The sequence below is a fragment of the Pogoniulus pusillus genome, chromosome 26 (assembly GCF_015220805.1).
Source record: "Pogoniulus pusillus isolate bPogPus1 chromosome 26, bPogPus1.pri, whole genome shotgun sequence".
NCBI classification, from domain to species: Eukaryota; Metazoa; Chordata; class Aves; order Piciformes; family Lybiidae; genus Pogoniulus; species Pogoniulus pusillus.
In genome coordinates, this window is record NC_087289.1 from 8,408,693 (window position 1) to 8,435,697 (window position 27,005).

The window sequence follows — 27,005 nt, forward strand, 5'->3', positions numbered from 1 at the left end:
GCCAAGGTTTGCTGAAATTTAGCTTATCAGCACATGGTGCTATTTGCTAGCAAATCAGACTAAATGATGTAAATGAAAGCACATGGGGCAGTTAGAAACCTCCTATGCCTTGGAACAGAAAATTGCCTAGTGCTGGCAATTTTCTCATGACATCCCTCCCCAATCTAATACAGATTATCCTCTGCAAATGTCTGTTTTCATCTGTGAAAACTCAGGCTGCTGCCTGTTTTTCTCTGACCACAAAGCCAAGGTTACATTTACACTGTTTAAACCCCTGCCTCAAGACTATTACATCTCGTGGCCATGTAGTATGTCTGAATTAATTCTTTACATTGGAAACCAAGGCAGACAAAAACCTGTGCTTTGCCCTAGGTCCTGTGGATTAATGTGGGAACCAGCACTATTTCCACTTGGATTCCAGATCCTTATGTTTCATCCCCTCTGTCCTTTTCCCTTAGATGAGTTAATGGAAGACTTTCCTGGCAAGAACAACACTTCTGCATGCAGAAAAGTGACCTTTTAATCTGTATTTTTTGTTTGCTTGGATGCAGTGAGCATCTGGAAGGAGTGCAGATGATGCCAAGCTGCCAGAGGATGTTTGAGAACTGCCGGTAGCTGGCCCAGGGAGGTAAAATACACAACTCTGTATCCAAACCAAGCTGTCAGCATTGATGTAGAAGACAGAAATATGTAAAGGAGATGGAGAGTGCCTCTGTTGCTTCTCAGTAGTTCTATCTTATTAGTCACTCTTTCTTACTAACTTCTTTGCTTCATTGAAGGACAAGCCTCAGCAATCCCAGCAGTGTCCAGGTGAAAAAATCAGTAAATATTCATAGAATCATAGAATCAACCAGGTTGGAAGAGACCTCCAAGATCATCCAGTCCAACCTAGCACCCAGCCCTAGCCAGTCAACTGGACCATGGCACTAAGTGCCTCAACAAGTCTTTTCTTGAGCACCTCCAGGGATGGGGACTCCACCACCTCCCTGGGCAGCCCATTCCAATGCCAATCACTCTCTCTGGGAAGAACTTCCTTCTGACATCCAGCCTAGACCTCCCCTGGCACAACTTGAGACTGTCCCCTTGTTCTGTTGCTGGTTGCCTGGCAGAAGAGACCAACCCCCACCTGGCTACAGCCTCCCTTCAGGTAGTTGTAGAGAGCAATGAGGTCAGCCCTGAGCCTCCTCTTCTTCAAGCTAAACAACCCCAGCTCCCTCAGCCCCTCCTCATAGGGTGGGGAGCCAGGGCCTTTCTTGCAGGGTGGAGAACATCAGCTGCCACAAAATATGGTGCCCAGGCACCACTTCATCTGGACATTTAGCCAGGGCTATCTGACAAAGCAGGAGACGAGGACTCTGGGGCATAAGTGGGAGCAGCACCCCCACCCATCTCCACCTTACTGCTGTCTTCTTTATTCATTTACATCTCACAACCAGGTTGAATTTATCTAGATGTTCCAGCTGAATGAAACTTCAGTTTCTTCTCTTAACTGCTGCGATAATCTCACCTCTGCTGCCTTTTGAAAATAGAAAAAGCTGTGCAGCTAAAATGGGCCATTTTGATGAGTATCTTTGTGCTTTTCCAGCTCCTTCTTTGCTTCACTTCACAGAAAACTTCACGACTTCACCTCAGCACTTGGAGCACTGTTTTCAGTTTACATTAATTTCAGACACCACAAAGTGATTCCCTAATAGCTGAGAGCATTGTTAATGCTCCTCTTTTTTTTGAGGTAAATAATGAAGAAAAGGGTTGAAAAGAAATCCACATATTGCACACAATAACAATTTGCACTACAGCAAATACCCCTAACAGCCCAACAAAAGTTCCTTCACTAAAATACATACAGTGCCTACTTTGGCTGCTAATTCTTATTTCACACTCTCTATCCAGTGAGCTTTTCAATTTTCTGAGCAAGATGGGAAAAACAAAATCTTGGTGCTTGGTGCTCAGGCACCTCAAAGAGAAGAGAGTTTCTTCTCTAACCCTGGGTAATTCACCCACTCTTCAGAGGTGAGGTGGGGGAAGGGGGAAACCTCCACCCTGCAAAAGGTTTTGCACTTGAAAAACTGCAAGTAGAAAGTCCCCAGAGAAGAACTTCAAAGAGTGGTCACTTAAACACCAAAATTGTGATACATTTTCTGACTAACAGATCAACCTCTTCTTTTTTTTTTCCCTTTAGCTTGGAAAACTGAGAAATATCTTTGTTTAACAGCAATGGACTTATCCCCCTCGGAATGCAAATGAAGATTAATCCTCAGTCACACTAGGAAAGGCTTCACTTTGAAATGACTGTTACAGTGATTTTAAATTAACATCCACAGCACGCAGAGTGAGTTCTTTTCCTCTGAGTGTGTCCACTCTGGGCACTTCCTACCACAATTTAATTGACTGCCAATTAATGTAAAGTAGTCACACATTTTTAAAGCTAGAGTAGACACTTTCCCACATTAAATCTGTAAGTTGGCTGATAATTACTTTGAGATATCTGTCTATCCTCACCAACCCCAGAGATAGCTTTACCTATCAGATATGAGGCATATGTTACTAAAAACCCAATTATATCTTCATTTAAAACAGCTTGAGGAACAATGTTATATACTGTGGACAGGTGACTTTGTATAGACAGGGATTTGAGTTGTCTGAGTTCAGACATCATGAGAGTGGTGACAGCCTGGAAGGGGTTGCCCAGGGAGGTGGTTGAGGCCCCAACCTTGAAGGTGTTTAAGTTGAGGCTGGATGAGGGGAGGTGTTTAAGTTGAGGCTGGATGAAGGGAGGTGTTTAAGTTGAGGCTGGATGAAGGGAGGTGTTTAAGTTGAGGCTGATCTAGGGTAGGGTGTCCCTGCCCATGGCAAGGGGATTGGAAGTAGATGATCCTCGTGGTCCCTTCCAACCCTGGCTGATTCTATGATTCTGTTTTGCTTTATTTAAGGTTTGCAAATCATCTCAGGAAATGATTTGCTTCTTTATGTTCTTCTTCTGACCTCCTCCTTAACACCAGCTAAAGAGAATGTTAAACTTAAGCAATTCTATTAAAAAAATAGAGAGTTTGTGGTGGGTTTTCTAGTGAAGGGAATCTCAAAAAATGAAGCAAAATATCTTTCTCCAAATATTTATTGAACTTGGGGTCCTAGCAGATTGGAGGTTGACCATGAACCAGCAGTGTGCTCTTGTGGCCTGGAGGGACAATGTCATTCTGGGGTGTATTGAAAGGCATGGGGCTAGTCGAGAGAGGTTCTTCTGCCTCTCTACCCTGCCCTAGTGGGGCTGCATCTGGAGTATTGTGTCCAGTTCTGGTCCCCCCAGTTCAAGAAGGACATAGAACTGCTTGAGAGAGTCCAGCACAGAGCTAGGAAGATGATTAAGGGAATGGAACATCTCTCTTATGAGGACAGACTGAGGGATCTGAGGCTTGGAGCCTGGAGAAGAGGAGACTGAGGGGAGACCTCATCAATGTTTCTGAAGATGTAAAGGATGAGTGCCAGAAGGATGCAGCAAAGCTCTGCTGGGTGATGCCCAATGACAGGACAAGGGGCAATGGGTGGAAGCTGAGGCACAGAAAGTTTCATGTAAACATGAGGAGGAATTTTTTCCCTCTGAGGGTGACAGAACACTGGAACAGGCTGCCCAGGGGGATTGTGTAGTCTCCCTCTCTGGAGATATTCAAAGCCTGTCTGGATGTGTTCCTGTGTGATCTGGTATAGGTGATCCTGCTCTGGCAGGGGGGTTGGCCTGGATGATCTTTCAAGGTCACTTCCAGCCCCTGACATTCTGTGATTCTTTGATTATTTGCAACTTTGATGGAAACAGGAAAGCACTTTGAGAAGAGCCACTTTTTGCAAAACACAGTGTTCTTCTTGCCTGCATCTGGTTCACATGTCATCATTTGAAACAGGATGGAGTCAACACAGAGGTGCTTTTGTATTGGCATGGCACCTTCCTTTCAGTCTGCCCACGGTAATGTCAGGCTCACTGCAAGCAGAGACTCTGCTCCGTACTTTCACCATTTATTTCTCATGTCTTGGATCACAGTATCACAGTATCACAGTATCACAGTATCATCAGGGTTGGAAGAGACCTCATAGATCATCAAGTCCAACCCTTTACCACAGAGCTCAAGGCTAGACCATGGCACCAAGTGCCACGTCCAACCTTGCCTTGAACAGCTCCAGGGACGGCGACTCCACCACCTCCCCGGGCAGCCCATTCCAGTGTCCAATGACTCTCTCAGGGAAGAACTTTCTCCTCACCTCCAGCCTAAATCTCCCCTGACGTAGCTTGAGGCTACATTCTGGCGCTGGCCACCTGAGAGAAGAGAGCAACCTCCTCCTGGCCACAACCACCCCTCAGGTAGTTGTAGACAGCAATAAGGTCACCCCTGAGCCTCCTCTTCTCCAGGCTAACCAATCCCAGCTCCCTCAGCCTCTCCTCGTAGGGCTGTGCTCAAGGCCTCTCCCCAGCCTCGTCGCTCTTCTCTGGACACGCTCAAGCATCTCAACGTCCCTTCTAAACTGGGGGGCCCAGAACTGAACACAGTACTCAAGGTGTGGTCTAACCAGTGCAGAGTACAGGGGCAGAATGACCTCCCTGCTCCTGCTGACCACACCATTCCTGATGCAGGCCAGGATGCCACTGGCTCTCTTGGCCACCTGGGCACACTGCTGGATCGAGACCCCACCGCCCACAGAAAACACATTATCTCTCTGTAGAGTTGTTTTGTACCTTCACACAGCACAGCCCTGTGTGAGGAGCCGTGCTGAGCATGGAGGCACGCAGAGGGGAAGGAGCAGTGTCGCATTAGCACCACAAACGCACACTCCATGCCTTATGGCACTTCCGAGTGAGCGCAGCCACCTGCTTACAGCTGCCTGGCCATGGAAACCATCCACTCTGCTAGCTAAGAGCTGTGGTAGAGCCAAGCTAGTCCTTGAAAGAGATGAAAAGGAGCTGGCAGAGCCTTCTGCTTTCTGCTGGTAACCACCCTGGCTCCCCAAGCACTGGTGATTCATGCTTAGGTCTTGAACAACAACAATCATCTTGCCCAGTGCTGTTGTGACAGATGCTACAGAGACCATTGGGGCCTCTTTTCTTTGCCAAATCAAAGCAAATTGTTTAAGTAAGCGAGACCAAGTGGCTTACTCTGCTCCCAAGACCCTTGTTGAATCTGTTGCCTTAGGACTTGAACCAGCATTTCATTGTCTAAGTCTGCTGGGCCCACAAAGCCTTCAAACCCTAGCAAATGTCTCAAAATCAGGGTGTTGCAGGCATGCTTAGCAGAACCTGGTGACCCTGGCCAATCTTCCCAGTCTAGCCATACTGAATGTATATTGGTCATGCTACATGGATTGCACAGATCAAGAGCTGATGTTGCTCTACAAGCAACAAGGACATTCACAGACATCCCACTTCTCACCTAACAACCCCAAAAGCTGTCATCTTTCACTTGCAAAGATGAGCTTCAGCTTTCCCCAGCCCCCCCATCAAAATCCCTACAGGACTGGAGATCCCCCTGGGCCTTTAAGAAATAGAAACTTCTGCCAGGCTAATAGAAGATAAGCCCCTACACAAACATTGAATGTGTCTTAATCAAGGTCAGTAGGTGCCAGAGCGAAATGAATTGAAGTTTAAGGGGAAAATGGCTTTGCTTTATAAGGAAGGTGGATATTTTCTATTGATTTTTGTTTCTTTACTCAGGGTTTTGCAGTGAATCCATAAAGCAACTTCCACTGCGGTGTTCTTGGAAATAAATGGGCCACATATTATGCACATTCATTTAAACCCAGCAGATCCATTTTAAAAGAATAGGGGCTGATTGAGTTAGCTTTCTGTAATTGAAAAGGGGCTTGGCTTCAGCAGTCTTTTTGCAGAGTAATTTATCTGCTTGCGAGTTGGAGCTTCAGCTGTGGCGAAACCCCTTCCTGCTTCTGGGATGCTTGCTTTGTGTCTCCAGTCTAACCACCAGCTTAAATGAATTCACACACTTCAGTGAGTTGAATCAGAACTAGGCATGAACCTTGCTGCTAGTCCTGTCTGATCGCTACCTCAGCCTCTGACCTGTGACAGGGGTTGGTGGTGTAACCAGGGCAGCTCCTGGGAAATGGCCCTTGGTAAACAAGCAACACCAAAGCAGAGCATAAGCTGTGCAGGATTCTCTTTTTATCCACTAGGGATATTTACTTAATATTCAGTTATGCTTCTTCAACCTGCAGGCTTCCAGATCCTGTTGTTTTTTTTGTCTCCTGCCTGGACAGCTTCACAAACTAAGCAAAGAGGCAGAATAGCTTTCTGATGTGTAAATTCACTCTCTCCTTTTCCCACTGTATTTGCAGAGAGTGTGCAGCATCCTCAAGTCTTTCACTACCACTAGTCACCTCTGTCTCCTCACTGAATGGTTTTTTTCTCCCCCATCACATGTCTGGACATCAGCTATCCTACTGCCCACTTGCTTTTTTTTCTATCCTTCCTCTCAGACAGAGGTTAATCCTGAGATAAAAACAACCTCTTTCGTTTCTGCTTCCTGGCATGAATCAGCAGTGGGTGGCTGCGGGGAACAGGGCTGGGCAGAGAGGTCAGTGCTTGGAGCGCATACCCAGGCCCTGCTGCAATGGAGATGAGGGGAGCTGAGACCTCAGGACCACAAAGACATTTCAATGTCAGGAGAGCATCAGATTTTCAATTTTACTCAGCTTGAGCTGGCTCTGAGGGATGTGGCACACTGTGTATCCCATGCATTGCTCAGATCTGCCCCTCAGTGAGAGCAAAGCTCAGTGAGTCCCCTGTGCTGCAACACCAAAGACTGGGGCAGCTCAAGAGCGCTACAGTTTGCAGGCACAGCTCAAACCATGGCCAAAACAGCAGAGAGTGCCTGGGGAGGGGTTTAGTGTTACCCTCCTGAGCGGGGAGCTGAGATGTGCATGCTCTCAAAAGCTTGAGCAGCAACACCTTTTTGCAAGTGAGGAAGCAGAAAAAAGAAGCTGATAGAACATCCTCATCCCCAACAAGTTGCATCAGCCCTTTAACTTCAAGTGCAGTTGATTCGGTCTGTGGTATCTATGGATCAGGACAGACAGACCAACCATCAGCCCCTTCCTTGATTGTCCCCTAACCCACAGATAGGACAGGAAAACCTGGGTGAAAGGTGCAGGAGAGCCAAACCAGCCTATAGCAGCCACACTGGCTGCCTGGACTCTCCCTGGAACTGCCAGGTCCTGGATGAGGATGCTGACCACATGGATGTGCTGCCAGACCCTGACAGCATTTCTCCTGATTTGTAGCCTTGGGGGAGGAAAAGTATTCAGAAATCAATATTAGTGGATTTTAAATGAAGTGCTAAATCATCTCACCTTCAGTCATAGTGGATTTACTCCAGAATAATCCCTACAAAAGATTCACTGATTTTCACCAATAAAAAACACAAGTGGTGAGTGCAGTATTGTGTATCCCACTTCCTGAGCAGGAAAAAAAAATCGAGGCAGCAGCATTTCTCTCTCTCTCCCCAGATCTATGTAAAGACCTCCAGATTTACCTTGCAGATTGTTACTGGTGAAAAACCCTGGATATGATATTATTCATGGATAAAGCCTTCTGCACTGCTGCTGCATGTGGCATGGCTACGACAATGAAGCCATACATCACCTATGGGGAGTTTATAAATATGGGAACAGAGAATGAACTGCAAGTTGTTTTTCCTCCTGGCTGTGGGACCAGGTGCCAGAAGATTTAATCAATGTGCACTTAGGTATTAGTGTAATGTCAGTGAATCTATTTTATACTAGGAGAGAAACACCTGTGATAGAAACCCAGCAATGTAAATACTCCATCGTTTCAGCCCCAGCTGCTCTGTGGCTCTTGTGCTGTGTTCTAAGAGATAGTAAAACATGTAATCATTCCCCTCTTCTTCAGCTTCTAGCCAAAACATAATTATAGTACAACATCAAGCTTCACATAAAGAAAGAGGTCATAGAACCATAGAATCAGCCAGGTTGGAAGAGACCTCCAAGATGATCCAGTCCAACCTATCATCCAGCCCTGTCCAATCACCAGACCATGGCACTAAGTGTCCCATCCAGGCTTCTCTTGAACACCTCCAGGGATAGTGACTCCACCACCTCCCTGGGCAGCCCATTCCAATGCCAATCACTCTCTCTGGCAACAACTTCCTGCTAACCTCCAGCCTATACCATGAAACCATGACCTCTAGTACCAGCCCCAGGGTGGGACAGAGATGACAGTGAGGATGGCAGCACTCCTCATGGAAATGAGCGCCCCATGGGGAGCAAGAACTGGACCATGAGAGCATTACTGGTGAAACCCCACCCAGTATGCAGGAGCAGAAGCAAACGTACAGACCTGAGGACAGAGCCTAAATGCAGCAGCTGGGCTAACAGTCAGCACTGGGCGAGTAGGACAATGAAGGAGGTTGAGGCCAGCTGGTGCACTCAGAGTCTCACACTGTAAAGGTATCAGGGGCAGTGGCAGCCCTTCATCTGAAAGGTTTTAACTTTGTGATGTGTGCTTTCTTTCCTTGTCCCTAGCAGTGCTTCTCAGGTATGTGCTGTGCCATGACAAATCTAGGTGAGCTTAGGGTCCTAGATGTGCTTCAACTGATGCTCTTAATGCTCCTTATGCTATGACTGTAGTTGGTGGGGCTGCAGGTAGAAAGGTCCTTCTGACAGTGCTTCAAGAAAGATATGAATTTCTTAGTAGTATGTTGTAACTACACTTGGTTTGACTCAATCAGCCATTGCTAAAGGCTGTAGATAAGGATGGCACAGCCAGCCTGGCATGTGGTTGGACAGTCCAGAGGTGCTCCTTGGAAAGTTAAATCTACTTTACTAATGAAGTTGCAACCTGTCTGTCTGTAACCTCTTTTTGGGTGCACTGGGCTGCACTCAGCTGTTAGGAGAAGGGTATGGCCTTGCTAGAGTGGACTGGCAGCTCTGGCTGTGTAGGGAGTAGCTCATGTCTCTGGATGACATCAGAGGTCTATATGAAGTCTGTGAAGAATGGGGACCTGTAAGTGCATGGAGATGCTAATGGGTGACTGCCCTGATTTAGGGTAGGGTGTCCCTGCCCCTAGCAGGGGGGTTGGAACTAGATGATCCTTGTGGTCCCTTCCAATCCTGACTGACTCTATGATTCTATGATTCTATGCCTAGGTTGTCCTAGAGACTGGTTGTGGTACTGGAAGTAATACTCCAGTGTTGAGTCTCATTCTCGCCACGTACACATGAGTCTGGATAGTGTAAAAAGACTCAAGATTACAACTGGAGGAAAATTATGAGCTCTTTCTGGGCCCTGTCTGTGAATTGGTCTTTCTGGTTGGTACTGGGAGTCCACAGCATCAGCAAAACTGCTATGGTAAATGCTAGGCTGTCTGTGGGGCTGTGAGCAGCTTCTTGTGTGAGGTTGCTCTCTGTTCCAGCTTGTCCTTGGGCTCAGCCCTTCAGCTTGTTCTTTTGCAGTCACTTGTCAAGCAGTCTTTTCACGTGTCAAACAGCTCCCACCAGTGAAGATCAGTTGTTTGTGTCATGAGCACAGTTATACACCAGTGCATCTTTTTCCTTACAGGAACTTAAAGTCAGTCAAACTCCATACTCAGATGCACACATTTTATCTAGTAATTAAAGGCTCTAATTGCACCAACCTCTGGTTTAAAAATAGTTGACAATTTCCCCTTGACTCCAGAAGGAAAAAAGTCATTCTTAAGCAATGTATGACAGAAAAGCTTACACGTTTCCTGGTATTCTGTAGGCTGGATGGAGAGTCCTTGCCTGAGGAGGGAATCTGGACAAAGTCAGTGGGAGAAAGGGGAGAGGAAGATAGAACCATTGCAGTTAAATGCTCATCCCTTTCTAAAAAAGAAACTTAAATCCATTTAACATCCCAAGAGGATGGATGTGAAGAGACAAACCCCGTGAGGAGAAGTGTGGAAGGAGCAGAGGACAAAGCCTCACTTGCAGCTTGAAGTGGCTTGAAGCAAACCACTGTGAAGGATGCAGGAAGCCTGGCAATGCCATGAGGGCTTATTCCTGTCCCTCTGAGGTTGGTGGTGTTGTTTTTGGAGCTATTTGACACATGGGTGACCAGCCTCCCTGACTACCATTTTTAGATTAAAGAAAAAGCAAACCTGGTGTGTTGAATGACAAAACAAGAGTGAGTTTTGCCAAACAAAGCCTTGTCTTCTACCTCACCCTCCACAGCACTCCTCCCAGGGCTTTCTGATTGTCTCTTCCCCAGTGCCTGAAAAATGTCATCTCTCTGTGGGGCATCCATAATGCTCTGCTGAGAAACCCAATCCAAGATGATAATCAAAGAATAGAGCTGAGTGTTTCTTTCTTTCCTTTTCTGTTAATTCAGCTTGACAGTATAATAAGGGGAAGTTCACCCCATGTGCTGGTGGTGTCAGGGTGATGCATGGCTAGGGTGGGCCATGCATGTGGAAGGAATGCTCCTCCAGCCCCTATGTGAAGCCCCCTCCCCACTGTGCTGCTGGAGCCTGTAGCACAGGCTGCACACATCACCCAAATTACACACACAGCTGTTCCAGCACCAATTAGTCATGTGATATTTGAAACATCAAATATTCTCTCCCTGCTTATCAGCACTGTAATTATGGCCTGTCAGGGTTTTATGGTCCTCTTAAAATAAACACCCAAATGTTCATGTTAACCCTTCAGCTCTCTGCTGCTGTGGGGTTTCATAGCAGCTCACAGGGTAAGTGGGGACCTCTGGGCTTCTGTTGTGGGGCAAAATGGGAGAGAAGGGCAGTGGCTTGCCACTGGATATGTGGAACCAGGACCTAAGCCTTCAACTCTCTGCTCTAAGGCTTTCATAATCACTATTTTTGGTGTGCATCCTGGCCTGTGCCTTCCAGGTGGTGGAAGCCCCATCCCTGGAGATGTTTAAGGCCAGGCTGAAAGAGGCTCTAGACAGCCTGATCTAGTGTGAGGTGTCCCTGCCCATGGCAGGGGGGTTGGAACAAGATGGTCCTTGTGGTCCCTTCCAACTCTGATTGATTCTATGAATAGTGTGGCCAGCAGGACCAGGGAGGTCATTCTGGCCCTGTACTCAGTATTGGTCAGGCCACACCTTGAGTGCTGTGTCCAGTTCTGGGCTCCTCAATTCAACAGAGATGTTGAGATACTGAAAGTGTCCACAGGAGGGCGACAAAGCTGCTGAGGGGCTGGAGCACAGCCCTATGAGGAGAGGCTGAGGGAGCTGGGGGTGTGCAGCCTGCAGAAGAGGAGGCTCAGGGGAGTCTTCAACAGCATAATTTTCATATTAAAGGTCTTGGTCATCTGCCATTGAAACCTTTCCAACTTAAACTCACTTCTTTTGTGGAAGCACCCACTTTAGTGTAAAAGTAATTTACCTTCAGAAAGACAGTAAGAGCATTTCTATTGTGGAAGCATCCACTTTGGCATGAAAGTAATCTACCTTCAGAAAGACAATAAGAGCATTTCTGTGGCAGCGAGCACATCATGCACCTGTGACTGGTTTTGTCACATATCCTCATTGCTGTCTGCAACTGCCTGAAGGGAGGCTGTAGCCAGACAGGGTCTGGTCTCTTCTCCCAGGCACCCAGTGACAGAACAAGAGGACACAGTCTCAAGCTGTGCCAGGGCAGGTTTAGGATGGATGCTAGGAAGAAGTTCTTTACAGCAAGAGTGAGTGGCATTGGAATGGGCTTCCCTCGGAGGGAAGTCACCATCCCTGGAGGTGTTTGACAGGAGGCTGGATGAGGCACTTAGTGCCATGGTTTAGTTGATTAGAAGGTGTTAGGTGATAAGTTGGACTCGATGATCTCAGAGGTCTTTTCCAATCTGGTTAATTCTGTAATTCTGTGATGTTATGAACATGCCAAAGCTACCTTGGCTATGGCCAAGTTTTGGAGCATCCTGGGCAGAAGTGGTAATACTTCAGAGAACTGGGGTTTTTTATTCCCCCATGACACATGTTCTTTTTGTGTCATCACCATTGTACAGGAAAGAACCATATTCTGAGAGTGTTTGTTTTCATTTTGATCAGTAAATACCAGTTTACTTTTGATCAGTCAGCCAAAGCTTTCAGTTCTAGCTTTCAGTTTACACAAAGGGGCTGAAAACCAAAACATTTGGTCTAAGTATTTCTTTGAGGAAAGGAAAATATCTTGCTGCAGTTTCTCACAGGAAAACAGAAGTTTGCTTTGTTTTCTCAGCTGCCTGCAGCCTCAGCCTGCCTTAGCTCAGGCTGATGTCACATGTGCAACATTGGACACACTGAAAAATCTTTCACCTGGACAGGGACTGTGGAGACTTTGGATGAGTCATTTTGCTGGCCAGGCAGGTCCTGTGAACTGGGTTGCAGTGCTTGCAACTGCTGCTGCCATCCTCAAGCTGTTACCCTGCAGTGATGAGTGCTGTGAAGACAAGGAAGCCTTGAGGTGCTTTGGGGTCATAGAGGGGCGAGGTCAAGTGATGCTGAAGTATGAGCTGTGAGTGTCCTAGTTCTTCAGCAGGATGGATTTTTAAGACACAAGTGACTTGGGTCATCTCTCCTAGGCCACCTCTCTTTTGTTTTTATGGGATGAGCTTGGCACCATTTGCTCAAGAAAGACCTTTGGCTGTGTTAGGTTGGAACCAAGGGTCACTGCCACAGGTCACTGGCACAACCAGACCCTCCTGGGGTCTGTGGCTGCTGTCTGAGCTTTGAATTCCTTACTAAATTCACTCCAAACAGATGATTAAGTTAATGAGCAGAGAGGCTGCAGGAGAGGTCATGTATGTGCCTTGGCTCCAGGTGACAGACTCAACTCTGTTCTCTCCTTCTCAGCGACTTTAAGCTCTCCACTTTTTATGCCCCCATCAGCTTTGCTATGCAATGTTTTGTCTGAAGGCTTGGAACTCTCCAGTGCTGCAGTCGATAGTAATGATGTGTAAGCTTGGTTTTTTCATTATTCTCTGTCGCTGCTTAATGACCTAAACATCTTGAACACTTCTGATAAGTTGGCTGAGGTGTATAGATCAAATTCTTGGAGCTTCTGTTGTGAAGGACTCTAGGCAATGAGCAATGACTCAGCTCATCTGCAGCTCACAGAGCCTGAGACATACTGCAGCAATGTAGGGAACCATTCTCAGCTCAAGTAGATGCAGCTCCAACATCTGCCTCTGCAGCAAACATCAAGGCAAAGCAGAAAGGACTAAGAGGAGTCCAAGCTTGCTCTTTATGGGTGCCCCTAAACCATTTTTTTTACTCAATTTTATCTCATCTTTATGGCTGCTTATTTCTGGAAGGGCAGAGGCTGATGCTAGTCTGCTTCTTGACTGGCAGCACTGATCCTGGGTGATGTTGCAGCTATTTTGGGAACAGTTGCTTAACTTTGAATCAGAGAATCATGGAATTGTTTATGTTGGAAAAGACCTTTACAATTGAGTCCAACCATTCTCTAACTCTACCAAGTCTGGTGCTAAACCATATCCCTCACCACTACATTTCTGCATCTCCTTAACACCTCCAGGGATGGTGATTCAACCACCTTCCTGGGTAGCTTGTACTTCTGCATCCATCTTTCACAAAACCCCAGGGTAATTTCATCTCTTACAACCATATCTTAGAGAAGTATATGTCCAAGCTATATTTTCCTTACTATCTGTTATTTTGCTTTTGGAGGGTAATGTTTTGAAATGTACTTTCCCCTCCAGGTGTCATGTTGGGTGCTGCCTCAAACCAGCACATCTGGTCGATGATCTACTGCACAGGTCTCTGCTGTGCTGGCCAGGTCACCTGGGTGGAAACCTCCTTTACATGTTGCACTGAGGAGGCTGCCCAGGGAGTTTGTGGAGTCTCTTTCTCTGAAGACTTTCAAAACCTGCCTGGATATGCTCCTGCACAACCTGATCTAGGTGAACCTGTGTTAGCAGGGGAGTGGGACTAGCTGATCACCTTCAACCCCTGCCATTCTGTGATTCTGTGAAGTTACAGTATCACAGTATCATCAGGGTTGGAAGAGACCTCACAGATCATCAAGTCCAACCCTTTACCACAGAGCTCAAGGCTAGACCATGGCACCAAGTGCCACGTCCAACCTTGACTTGAACAGCCCCAGGGACGGCGACTCCACCACCTCCCCGGGCAGCCCATTCCCGTGTCCAAGTTGTGACTCCAAAGACACAAACTCAGCATCTGCCTTTAAAAATGTGCCTCTGTGAGAGAAATGTGTCTTACCCATTGGCTGAGGACAATGTGCCTCAGTTTCCTCTCTCCCAGGAGCCAGCTCAGCTTCTTGGCAGGATCTGGGGCACGCTGCTCTGCCCCTCACATTCTCATAGCACAAAGCTCCAGGCTTTGCCTGCTCTCCTGGGACCCACAAGCGGTTGAAACTGCCCAGTTCAGCTTGAGCTTTCAAACCCAAGCCACTACCCAGTCTGTGAGCACTTTCCCTGCTGAGCTGTTAGTGCTGCAGCCTTTGCTCCATGCCAAAACCAATTGTCCTTGACAAAGCCAACTGCAAGTCCTTTAGGTCTCCAGCTTTCTGGGGCAGAATACAGCAGGAATTTTCCTGGTCTCTGCTGCCTTTGTTCTGGAATTCACACATCCCAAGAGTCTGCAACTTCCTAAATTCTTCCCTTGTGCCCAGCAGTGTGTGCTGGGGTGTTGGGAGCATGAAACACCTGCTGTGAGTGTAGCAGCTAGAGCCTAGAAGCTGTTAATCCATGTGACAATCTGGTTTGTGTTTTCTCCCTGCATGGCTGTTCAGGTTAGTATGAACACCACAGCTGAGTGATGCCTTGTTTTGACACTGAAATTGTCTTTGGTTTGTTCATAATAGAAAATAAATGAAAGTAAGAAATATGTTGCTTTAATCTGCAAGCAGAAAATCCTTATCTGAAGAGCTCTTTGGATGCCACATTTTGGGTGTCTTTTAAGGTAAAATATTATTGATACTGTCACAAATGCCTTTGGAAATCTGGGGATAAGAAATGCTATCATCTGAGAGGAAAAAATCTTCTGCTGAAAAGTCAATTATCCCACTTCTGTGAGTAACATCTCACTCACCTGTAGGAAAGTATGTTACAGGGGGAGCCTTTGGGCTTGCACATGAGGATACAGCTGCTCCTGACTACCCAAGTGGTCCAGGCCAAGGCAAAGGGTGCAGCCCTGCAGAAGCAGCATGTGGCAGCTGGAGAAGGGAGGGTCACTTGCTGCCATGCTCTGGCAGTGGCTGTTTTTCACCTTGCTCATTCTTAGGATGTGACCAGGCTTTGATTTTTTTGGGCTTTGGCTTTTAGAATCTTGTGTTTTGACACAGGAAAACCCTCACTGCCAAATCCCTGCTCAGAGCACTATTTGGACAGCAATTAAAAATGTTTTCTTTCTTGTAGCCAGGCAAGGGCCATGTAAGTATGAACACAGACAATCCCAATCTCTTCATAGTCAGCAGCACTGTTGTTGCAGGTGCCCAAGGCCTGGCACAGGGCAGAGGTGATCACAGAGTTGCCTAGACTAAAAAAAAGCCTTTAAGATCACTGAGTTCAATCATTACCCTAGCACTGACAAGTCCTCCACTAGACTATATCCCAAAGCTCCACATCTACACATTTCTCTACATACCTCCAGGGATGGGGACCCCACCACTTCCTTGGGCAAGCTGTTCCAGTGCCTGACAATCCTGTCAGTGAAGTAATTCTTCCTGATACCCAGCCTAACCTTTTTTTTTAGTACAACTTGAAGCTATTTCCTCTTATTACTTGATTGAGCAGACTGAAACCCACCTCTCTACAACCTCCTTGTACCTCAACATCTTTCTTGTAATGAGTGGCCCAAAATTGACCACAGCATTTGAGATGTGGCCACAGCAGGGTAAAATCACATCCCTAGTCCTGCTGGTCACATCATTCCTGATAGGGGCCAGGATGCTGTTGGTCTTCTTGGTCACCTGGGCACATTGCTGGCTCATGTTTAGCCAGCTGTCAACCAACACCCCCAATGAGCACATTTTCAGCTGCTCCTCCCCAAGCCTGTAGCACTGCTGGAGCTTGTTGTGGCCAAAGTGCAGATGATGTACTGGCACTGGTGAGACTCAGCTATGACCAGAATTGCCTGACCTCAGCTCTGGATCTTCTTGCTCACAAACTCCCAGTCCAACCTGGCAGCACTGGAGCTTATAGCTGCTGATGTGTGCTTAGATACCCAAGGATAGCAAGGATGCTGTTATCAGTACTTGTCCCTTACAAGACATGGGTGATCTCTTGCTGACTGCTGTTGGCAGGTACACAATTAACTTTGCTAATCAGTAGCTTTCAGAGGAAGGAATGCTGCTGCTGCTGCTGCTGCAGGGAATTAATTGTTTGGGTTTTTTTTTCTTCAGATTGATTTGGATTCATGTACTTCAGTATTATAAGCATTCCCCTGCTAAGGGTATCAGGTCTGGTTGCCAGAGTAGAATTGCTTTGTGGAAACCAGTACCTCCTTGGAAATCTGATCTCAGCTGGGAGCTGCTGGAATGCTTAATAACACTTAAGGAAATACAGGGAAAAGAAGAGAAGGGATAAAAATCTACTGGGAAAAGCATTGAGTGAGCTAAAGCAGCAGATAGAGAAGTAGGGGTTCTGTGGAGCCCTGGAGGTTGGTTGCATTGTGCTGTCAGCTGGTCCCATGGGCCCCAGGGTAATGTGGGTCCTGCTAACTCATGGTAATTTAAAACTCAAAGATAAAATGAGTTGAAGAAAGTTGCTGTCTGTCCCAGATGCATAGAGCTGACTGGAAAAGTCTGGACTTCAGTTAGACACAGCCACAGACAGTGTATGAAGGAGTAGATGTTGCCTGGTGAGCCTCTTGTCAGGACCCAGGCCTGGGGTACCTCTTCTAGCAGGGGCAGTCTTTTGACTTTGGATGTTGTAGCAGGTTTTAAAAGCAAAACCTGACCCAAACCATGGATGTGCTGGTTCTCATGACTCATTTTTTTCCAGAAAACACCCTGCAGAAGGCACTTTGAAAAGCTGCCTCATGATTAGCTGCAAACCCTTTCTGCATGACAGATCTTCATTTTGCTGGTTTGAACCACCTTCCAGAAACAAAAGTGAGTCCTCAGATTTGTGCAAGGACATTCCAACCATAAGCACAAGCATTTGCTTTTACAGGCTATATATATGAGAGGAAATGGCACTGGGATTTTTAAAGCCTGTGCTTTGCCATCCCCATCTCATGGAAGACAATCTGAACATGTAGATATGGTGCCCCATTTCTCTTGAGTGCTGGTTCAAGACATCTCTGGTGCCCCAATTAATTTTCCTTCCCACCCTCAGCACTGCAGAAATGCAGTTGGAGGAAAGAGTGGCTTTGTGCTCCAGTGCTTGCTCCTCTAGCTTGGCTGTGGCCTGAGAGGGGCTCTCTGTAATAAACCCATCACTTTTTCTAAGGTATTTTTCCCTAGCTGAATTTATCAGTCTAAACAGCTCAATTAAAAGGCCAGCAGAGCGTCTTTGAGGGTGCTGCCTTTCATCACTGATGAGAAGTTGACTACTGTACAGATTGCAGAGATGCAGCAAGCAGCATTGAAAATAGACCTTCCTTTATAAAGGAAACACTTCCCAAGCAAATGTCTACCTCTTATCTGTCTTATCCCAACCCAGTCTGGCATGACAACACATCCCTGTGTTGTCCCTGGTTGATGGATTAAGCTCACTCCCTTGTGGCTTGATTGTAAAGAGCTTTTGTGGTTGACCTTGTGAAACTTCAATCCTGCACTTATTCAGCCCTGGGAAAAGCATTGAGAGGCCCAATCAGCCCCATACTCCAGGCTGCAGAAAGGATTTTGCACTAGAAGATTGTCCATGAAGTTGTCTCTGGGTTTCCTGCTTACTTTGGTAACTCTAAGGTAGCTTCAGCTCTGCGCGTCAAGGCTCAGCTGGATGCAGTACTGTAAAACCAGAGCAGATGATTGCTTCACAGAATCACAGAACCTTAGAGGTTGGAAGAGACCTCCAGAGATCGAGTCCAACCCCCCCTTCCAAGGAGGATCCCCTAGGGTAGTTTGCACAGGAATGCATCCAGGTGGGTTTTGAAAGTCTCCAGAGAAGAAGACTCCACAACCTCTCTGGGCAGCCTGTTCCAGTGCTCTGTCACCCTCACTGTGAAGAAATTTCTCCTCATATTGAGGTGAAACCTTCTATGTTCCAATTTATAGCCATCACTCCTTGTCTAATTGCTGCTGACCACTGAAAAGAGATTGGCCCCAGCCGCTTGACATCCACCCCTCAGATATTTGTATACACTGACCAGATCTCCTCTCAGTCTTCTCCAGACTAAACAGCCCCAGGTTTCTCAGTCTCTCTTCATAGGGGAGATGCTCAAGTCCCCCAGTCTTCCTCATGGCCCTCTGCTGGACTCTTTCCAGCAGGTCCCTGTCTCCCTTGAACTGAGGAGCCCAAAACTAGACACAGTATTCCAGCTGTGCTCTCACTGGGGCAGAGTAGAGGGGGAGAAGAACCTCCCTAGACCTGCTGGACACACTTTTCCTGTGCCACGAGGCCCTCTTGCCCTCTTGGCCACGAGGCCACGTTGCTGACCCATGGGGAACTTGCTGAAAGACCTCACACTTTGTGTGTGTGTACATATATGTATAATTTATATGTGCTTTACTTTTTCATCTTTATGTCTTAGTTTTCCTCTTTATTTCATCATCTTTTCCTCCTAGACAGGTGTGACTTGCTTTTCTTCAGCCAGCATAGTGAGCTGGTAGAGATGTCTGGTTCCTATTCCAAGCAGAACAGGGTTGGTCATGAAAAGTTCAATGCAAACACAGGTTTTGTTTTTATTATTTTTTAACTCCCTTCTCGCCCTTCTCTTTCCTTTCCTCTTCATCTCCTATTCCCCCCAACTTCCTCCTGTCCTCTCCATCTCCTTCCTTTCCTCTCTATCTTCCTTTTCCCCCCTTCTTCCTTTCCCCCCCTTCTTCCTTTCACCCCCCCATCTTCCTCTCCTCCCCATCTTCCTCTTTTCATCTCCATTCTTCTCTTCTCCATTGTCCTTTCAGCACCATTTCCCCTTTTCCATCGTATCTGCCCCTTCCCCACCCCACACAGCCTTTCCCACTTTCTCATCCCCAAACCCAGAGCACCTGAATTCTGTTGGCATCTCCTCCCACCCCAGGTGTGACCACTTTGCCCTTCCTGCCCACTCCCCTTTTTAAGCAGCCCTAGGAAAGACAGAAGCCCTCAACTTGCCCTTCTGGGCAGAGGGATCTCCTCCTGTCATCACCGGTGAGTCCCAATGGTGCGCACTGGGTGATTGGTGAAGGGGACTCAAAGGCCGGGGGGCCTGGTGGCCCCCCGGTTAGGTAGGAAGAGCATTGATGGTTGCATCAGCTGCAGCTACTATTTGAGTAGTCCTTGTGAATAGAATGTTGCATGCTGCTAGCACTGTGCTGCTGGGAGTTGTGTGGGAGTCAAAACACACTACAGCTTATGGCGCTGTATGGCCATTCCTAACCTTGTGGTGGGTTAGGAGCTTCCCTTCACCCCCTGCTATTGAACTTTCCCAGACCAACTCAGATGGCTTGGAGATAAGATGAAGCTGGATTTACAGCAAAGCCAAATTGACAAGCATATGTGGGCAATGTATTTAAAAGTGCACACAAATTAGAAACAATACAGAAATCCAAACTCCCTTTCAAACAAAGAAATTGCCCAGAAGGGGCTCAAAGCCTCTCTCACTTTCTCTCTTCCAGACAAATAAATACTCAGGAAAGTTTCTTGTTATCTGATATGAGAGAGGAGTGAAAGGGCAAAGTGTCCCAGAGCAGAGAGGCACAAATTATTTACATTTTGGCTTTCTATTCCTTTTAACAAAGCAATGAATGACACAGACTTCTTCATTATTATTCTTTCACAACCAATGAGCTAACCTCTCTCATTAGAATACTCCAATTAGCCTCAAACCAGCACAAACATACACAAACTGATTTCTCCAAGCTGCTACTGGTACCATTGAGAACAGACACCATAACCTTATTGTCCAAGAGCACTCACCTCAGCAGCTTGAGCTGGGAGAGTAGAACTATTATTACATGGCATTAGGGATTCTGTGTCTCCTGCTGCAGGTTAAGCTCCAGAGGAAGGTGCAGCTGGCACTCCTGGTTATACTTCAAGCTCTAGCAGAAAGTTTTGAGTGTTCTTTCAGGCCAACATGTGTACATAAAGGTGTATACCTAAGTATGTGTTTTTCTGAGGGCAAAGACAAGGAAAGTTATCTCATGGGTGTTGTAGGTTAAGGGGAAATTAGGAGTTAATTGGTACACAGCATTTCTTAGATTGGAAAAGTCCTTCATGATCATCGAGTCCAATCATTAGTTTCACACTGACAAGTCCTTGACTAAACCAAAGCCCTCAGCACAACATCTTATCACTATGATAAGGGACATTAGACCTGTCTCCCCCTTCCATCTTTGCTCTGGCCATACAGTACCTTGCCTGCAGCCCTGCCCTGGATACCAGAACCTCGTAGATAGCTTCTTGTGATACTCTGCTGCAGAAAACCAGCTTAATCTGCATGTCTGCTGATGCTCACCTCTGAGCTGGGCTGCTTGAAGGTTGGTTGGCCATCTCTGGAGGGAGCTGTTTTGTGCCTCGGACAGGGAGCCAAACAGTGCTGCTGGCAGAGCAGCAGTTGACACCGGTACAATAAAGCATTGTGACTACAGGGGCTGAAAGAGACATTGAAAACCAAGCAATTAACTCTAAAGAACATTCACTTGGGGCAGGGCTGGGGATGGCATGGAAAAAGGTGTGCTGCTGTATAGTTTAAGCCTGTGCCATTATGTGTATGTACAGGCAGCACTGCCCAGAGGCTGCTCAGGCAGCTCTGTTTCTGGCATTTTGTATCTTCTGGATGCTTGCTTTTGTAACCTGAATAATGTTCTTTTAAGTGTAGAGTTTGGGTTTTCTTAGGATGTAATTATAATCTTGTTCTACATAATTTAACAGCATTGGGGCAGGAGATTTTTATCCAAGGCTGGAAATAATTGTCAGGCAAGCTTGTTAAACAGCTAAGGAGACACAAGGGAAGGACAGAGGTGCGCATTTCCAGTCTCATAATGGAGAAGAAAAGCCCACCCATGAGTGTACACAAAGCCTCTGCAGTGGGTGGGATGGTTTATGAGCCTGGGGCAATGGTTATCCCCTTGCCATGCTCTGCAGACCACTGCATGTGGTGGATAAAGATGTTCACCAAGAGATCTGCACTACGGATGCAGAAGAAATGAAGTGGCTACTGGGGGATGGAACACCTCTCCTATGAGGACAGGCTTAGAGCTGGGGTCATTCAGTTTGGAGAAGAGAAGGCTCCAAGGAGACCTTATTGTGGCCTTCTACTACCTGTAGGAGGCCTGCAGGAAAGCTGGTGAGGGACTTTTTAGGGCATAAGGTAGCAATAGGACTAGGGGGAATGGATCCAAGCTAGAGAAGGATAGATGTAGATTAGACATTAGGAAGAAGCTCTTCAACCATGAGAGTGGTGAGACACTGGAACGGGTTGCCCAGGGAGGTGGTTGAAGCCCTGTCCTTGGATGTGTTTAAGGTCAGGCTGGATGTGGCTCTGAGCAACCTGATCTAGTGTGCAGTGTCCCTGCCCATGGCAGTGGAGTTGGAGCTAGGTGATCCTTGAGATCACTTCCAGCCCTGACAGTTCTGGGATTCTATGACTTGGTGCTGTGTTCATGATAGCATGTTCACCTCCTGTCCTGAGGTGTGAAAGCTTTGAGAGCCATTTCAGGTCCAGAGCAGCAGCATTGGAGGACTAAGAGATGTGTTTCAGCCTAGCAGAAGTGTTAGTGGCCAACAACCACATGAGAGGACCCTGGATGCTCCTTCCTCCACAAGCTTCTTTGTAGACTTCTGGGTAAATTGTGGTGGCAGATCCATAGCAAGCTGATAGTGAAGGTGACCAGTAGCAAAGTCAAAGGCCTTGTGATACTGAAGTGCCTCTGCCCAAGCAGCTGAATTTGGGCTAATGTGGTCACAGTTTTAATATGGCTCTGATGATAGGCATTTTGGCTTTACTGCTTCTGCTTTCCTTCATGCATTGACCAGCATGGCCCAATTCTCACTTGGAGAGAGGCCAGAAGGGTTGAGAGAGGACTCTGAAAGAGTTTGAGGGAACAACAAATTTCCTAGATCATTAATTTGCTATTTGTGACCAGAATGTTATTGGCTCGAGATGAAGGTCTGCCAAAGATGGCAGCAGAAATCTGGGACTGCAGATGTTTTCTCTTCTTGAGGTGACAGCTCAGCAGCACAGAGCTAATGGCAGGACACTGGAAAATCAGGAGGAGTGGGTACCTCCCAAATTCCTGCACACAGACAGCACCCACTGAGCTGTAGGGGCTCAGGAACAGGCACAACCTGCAGGATACTTAAAGCTGCTCAGGTTCCCCTCTGCAACATGGGCTGCAATCCCTCACTCCTGGTTTGTGTCTCAGGATTAATCTGAGGAGGAGGTTTGCTTTCAGATTCTCATCTTTGGTAAACAGAGGAGGGAAAAAAAGTCACCAGGGACTCTGGGGAAGATGGACCTTTGTAGAGCTGTGCTGTAAGATTTCCATTGTAACTTTCTAGATTTTTTTCTTTTGAGCTTTTCCTGACACAAACCCTTGGACAGAGAGGCTGCTGTTGTGGTGCTGCCCCAGCCTGGGCATGAGCAGATGTGAGTGGTGAGCACCTGCCAAGAGCCAAGGAGCAGACAGCTCTGCTGCTGGACAAAGTACAGCGATTCGCTCACTGGGCTCTTCTTGAACCCTGAATTATTTGAAACCAGGGGAGGTTTGGCTGCTGGTCTCAGTGGACCCAGGTCAGGTGTCCAGACTGGATGTTCTTTCCCTGGAATCTTTTTTGTTTCAAAAAATGTTGATAATGAGTCTTAAAAAGCTTTAGTACCTGCTTCAGTGAGACTCAAGCTACTCAAGAGAGCCAGTGGCATCCTGGCCTGCATCAGGAATGGTGTGGTCAGCAGGAGCAGGGAGGTCATTCTGCCCCTGTACTCTGCACTGGTTAGACCACACCTTGAGTACTGTGTTCAGTTCTGGGCCCCCCAGTTTAGGAGGGACATTGAGATGCTTGAGCGTGTCCAGAGAAGGGTGACGAGGCTGGGGAGAGGCCTTGAGCACAGCCCTACGAGGAGAGGCTGAGGGAGCTGGGATTGGTTAGCCTGGAGAAGAGGAGGCTCAGGGGTGACCTTATTGCTGTCTACAACTACCTGAGGGGTGGTTGTGGCCAGGAGGAGGTTGCTCTCTTCTCTCAGGTGGCCAGCACCAGAACGAGAGGACACAGCCTCAAGCTATGCCAGGGGAAATTTAGGCTTGAGGTGAGGAGAAAGTTCTTCCCTGAGAGAGTCACTGGACACTGGAATGGGCTGCCCGGGGAGGTGGTGGAGTCGCCATCCCTGGGGCTGTTCAAGGCAGGATTGGACGTGGCACTTGGTGCCATGGTCTGGCCTTGAGCTCTGTGGTAAAGGGTTGGACTTGATGATCTGTGAGGTCTCTTCCAACCTTGGTGATACTGTGATACTCCTTGAGCAAAGGGCTGAGCATTGTGCCCATGAAGTCAGATCCTGAGCCCTGTTTCTAAACAGGACAGGCAACCTGCACAAGAGTCCTGTGGCCTCAGACTTGCTCTTGGGCACATCTCCAGAGACAGATTTGTTGTCAGCAGAGGTGATAGCAGCCAGACCGAGGGTTGTGTGTCTGATGTGCCCTGGCCAGTGAGACCACACCACCAGTGCTACCTGTGCAGAGTGGGGCTCCCAAATATCTTGTGTCTTAGGGAACTCCCATGTGGAAGCAGACGATGCTCATTTCTCCTGAGCAAAGCAGGATATCTCACTCATGTTTGCTCTCTGTCTTTATCCCTATATGCTTTCCAGCTCCTTCCTGGAGGCTGCTTAATAAACTTGGACTAGTGGGACTTTTCCATGGCAGTTTATATGCTGTGAAATAACACACTCTGTGACAGATATCCTGGCCTGTGTTTTGTTGTCAAGTGGGAGATAATGTATAATCCTTGGAGGCTGAGACCCAGCACATCCTTCCTGCAAGAATGAGCCAGAATGTGCTGGGGAGGAAAGAGAGTGGCTGGCAGTGGGAAAAGTGTTGCTGGTACCATCTTTAGGCATATGGCACAGTGGTGCAGAGGAAGTGGCAAGTAATGACACCAGCACTCTGTGTTGGGCTTGCAGCCTTCTGCAGTTCTAGTGAACTCCAGTTGCGTTGTTCAGCTCTCTTATGCGTTAATGGCTTTGAACCCTTGCTTGTAAAGGGAGTGATGAAGGTGCTGCTGCTTAGTCATCACACTTTGCTTCCTGCTTAATCCGTGATGAATAGAAGAGAGCTGATGTGCATAGTGATTAAAACCATGAGTGCCTTCCAAGTGGAGGAGCTGCAAAGTGCTCTTCCCTTTTGCTCCCTTGATTTTGGATCTGGAGCTGCACAGCAGCCTCTGACACAGGAGATCCTTCCCTCCTGACCTGGAGCTAAGTATGCAAGTGGCTGGGTTTAGAAAGTGCTCTTATAACTGAATACAGAATTGTAACTGTAGTTATGCTAAAGAATAGCCAGGCTGGAGACTTTAAGGAGAGAGATGATGAAACCTCACACCTCGTTCATGTACATTATCACAGGATATACTAGAAAATCTACCCAGGAGACTTCCTTGAACACTTCAGCCTGAGTTGTGTGGGAAGCATGCTTTCAGTTCTACAACATTTTAAATGGTGGATGAGGGTTTTTTTTTTGGCTTTCATTCTGATTTTTCTCCTCCCTATCCTGTGTAAGTGATGAAAAATGCAAATATCCAAAATTTTCTGTCAGCTATAAAACTTGAGAGAAGATACTAAATTTGGGTCAGGAGATATAGCTCAGTGGAATAGTGGCAGATCACTTCATCTAGGTTCATATCTCACTTTCAAAACAAAATAGCATGTAAGAAATGGAATCTTTCAAAATGAAACTAGTCTGGGGTGAAATCAGTGGCAAAAACAATCTTTCAGCAGTTTTCCAACACTCTTCCTTGAGATGTAGAAGAAATGGAGGACAGTCCTGAAAAAAAGCCCCCTTTCCCCCCCTAGCCTATAGCAGTGGCTGCTCCTGCTGTGCTGTACCAGAGGGCAATGAACATACCTGCTTCCCTGAGTCTGTCCTGCCTGACTCCTCCTGGAGATGCTTTTAATTCTCATCTGTTTTTCTTCAACTTCCAAAATAAGCAAACCTTTGCTGTGTTTTGGTTGTGAAAACTGATTCCCCATCTCTGCTCATCTTTCTTATGAGTCATTTGCTGTTCTTCTGCCTGGAAGCAGCCATGCTGGACATACTGAGCTTGCAGAGCATTTCAGAATGAGCATCTCTTACCCTCTATATGACAATAAAATCATTAGTCAATGAAATACACTAAATTCTCCTTTGAATAAATGTAGTTCAGATAAAAATATATACTCACCAACCAGCTCTCTGTATGAAAAGGGAGAACTATAAAAAGTAGAGAGGCTTGTGTGGAAGGTTCTGCAAATGTTAACACATCTTTCAGTGTTTGGAGGAATTTGATTCAGTTGAAGAAGCCTGATGTGAATTCACCTGGCAGCATTTCCAATCTCTTTTCAGTTGATTTCTGAAGGATGAAAAAGTCCTTTGTGTGAAATGAGGTTTGTTTTGCACTCAGCAGCCTCAAGTTGGGCCAAAACCTGGTATGTTTCAGGACCAGAGCATAGCCAGAGACAGTGTGGCTTTGCTGGCCAGCCCCAGCCCTTCTGGTTCACTATGCAAGAAAGGAGGCAGCTTGGGAGAGTCAACTCTTGATGGGCCAAGCTCTATGCTGATCATGCTCCTGGGCTAAAATGTCTTGTTGAGTGCACTCCCAGGTCCATCACCCACCAGCTCTCCCTATAAGGTCCTCCCTAATTTGCCACAGCTCAAACAATGGACTCACATGGTGTGAGAGCTCCATTTTTGTGTTAAAAATACTAAGTTAGTTTGGTTTAAAGAGCACATGAACACAAAATGCTCCCTGGAGCAGCAGTATCTTCTGCAGGGATGTCTGCACCCAGGGCTGGGGCTGGTGTCTGGCAGCAGCTGCCCCAGATAATGAGAATGGATAAATGCTCCTTTCCTCTTTCTCTTACCCCCAGTTTAGAAGTGGTTGTTCTCTGAAGTAGGTGATGTGCTTTACAAATAGTCAGGATCAGTGATGTTCTCTGAGATGGTGATTGCCTGGCTGGGGTCCAGCTGGGGGTGTTGCTGGTTACATCTGTGTGACTGTTTCTGCTCTTTGTTGATGGGTGGAAAAAATGGAAGAAATATGTTGCTGGTCAGGCTCAGAAAAGAAAATGCCCAAAATATGCATTGAATTGAGCAACTGCTGATAGAGTTCCTCTTCATGTCAGAGGAACTAATATATTTATTTCTCAAGCTTTTCCAATAGAAAAACCTACCCCCACTCCTGGATTTTTGAAAGGCAACATCAATTCAAGCTGGAGAATGGAAACGTTTTGATTTCAAAACACCTAAACAAAAGAATTGAAGTCTACTCTCACTTTTCACTCTTTTCCTCACAACAAAAGCAATCTGGCAAAGTTTGCATCCAGTTGGGAGGTGTTTGGGTAGACCACAAACTGTGCCTGTTTTCTTACTGAGAAATCCAGTGCTGGGAAGTGACAAGTGTTCAGCAGAGCAGAAAAGTGAGGGGGTTTTCTTAGCTCTTTGATAGATGATGAGCAGTACAGCATCTAATGGAGAGCTGATGCTACTGTGCTCAGACACTGAGTCTATGGAAAACAAATTGTCCTGCTGCAAAGATACTGGTTCAATCCACTTGAATGGCTGCAGCTGTTTTCATAAGGGCATGACTGTGTGAGGAAGGAAATTAGCTGACCAGTTTTTATGGTGGCATTACCTTGAGATTGCCATTGCCTTTAGAGGTTGTGCTAGTAGAGCTGTATTGTGTTAAGGTCACAAATTTCATCAGTAAACAAGTGCAAGAATCTGCTC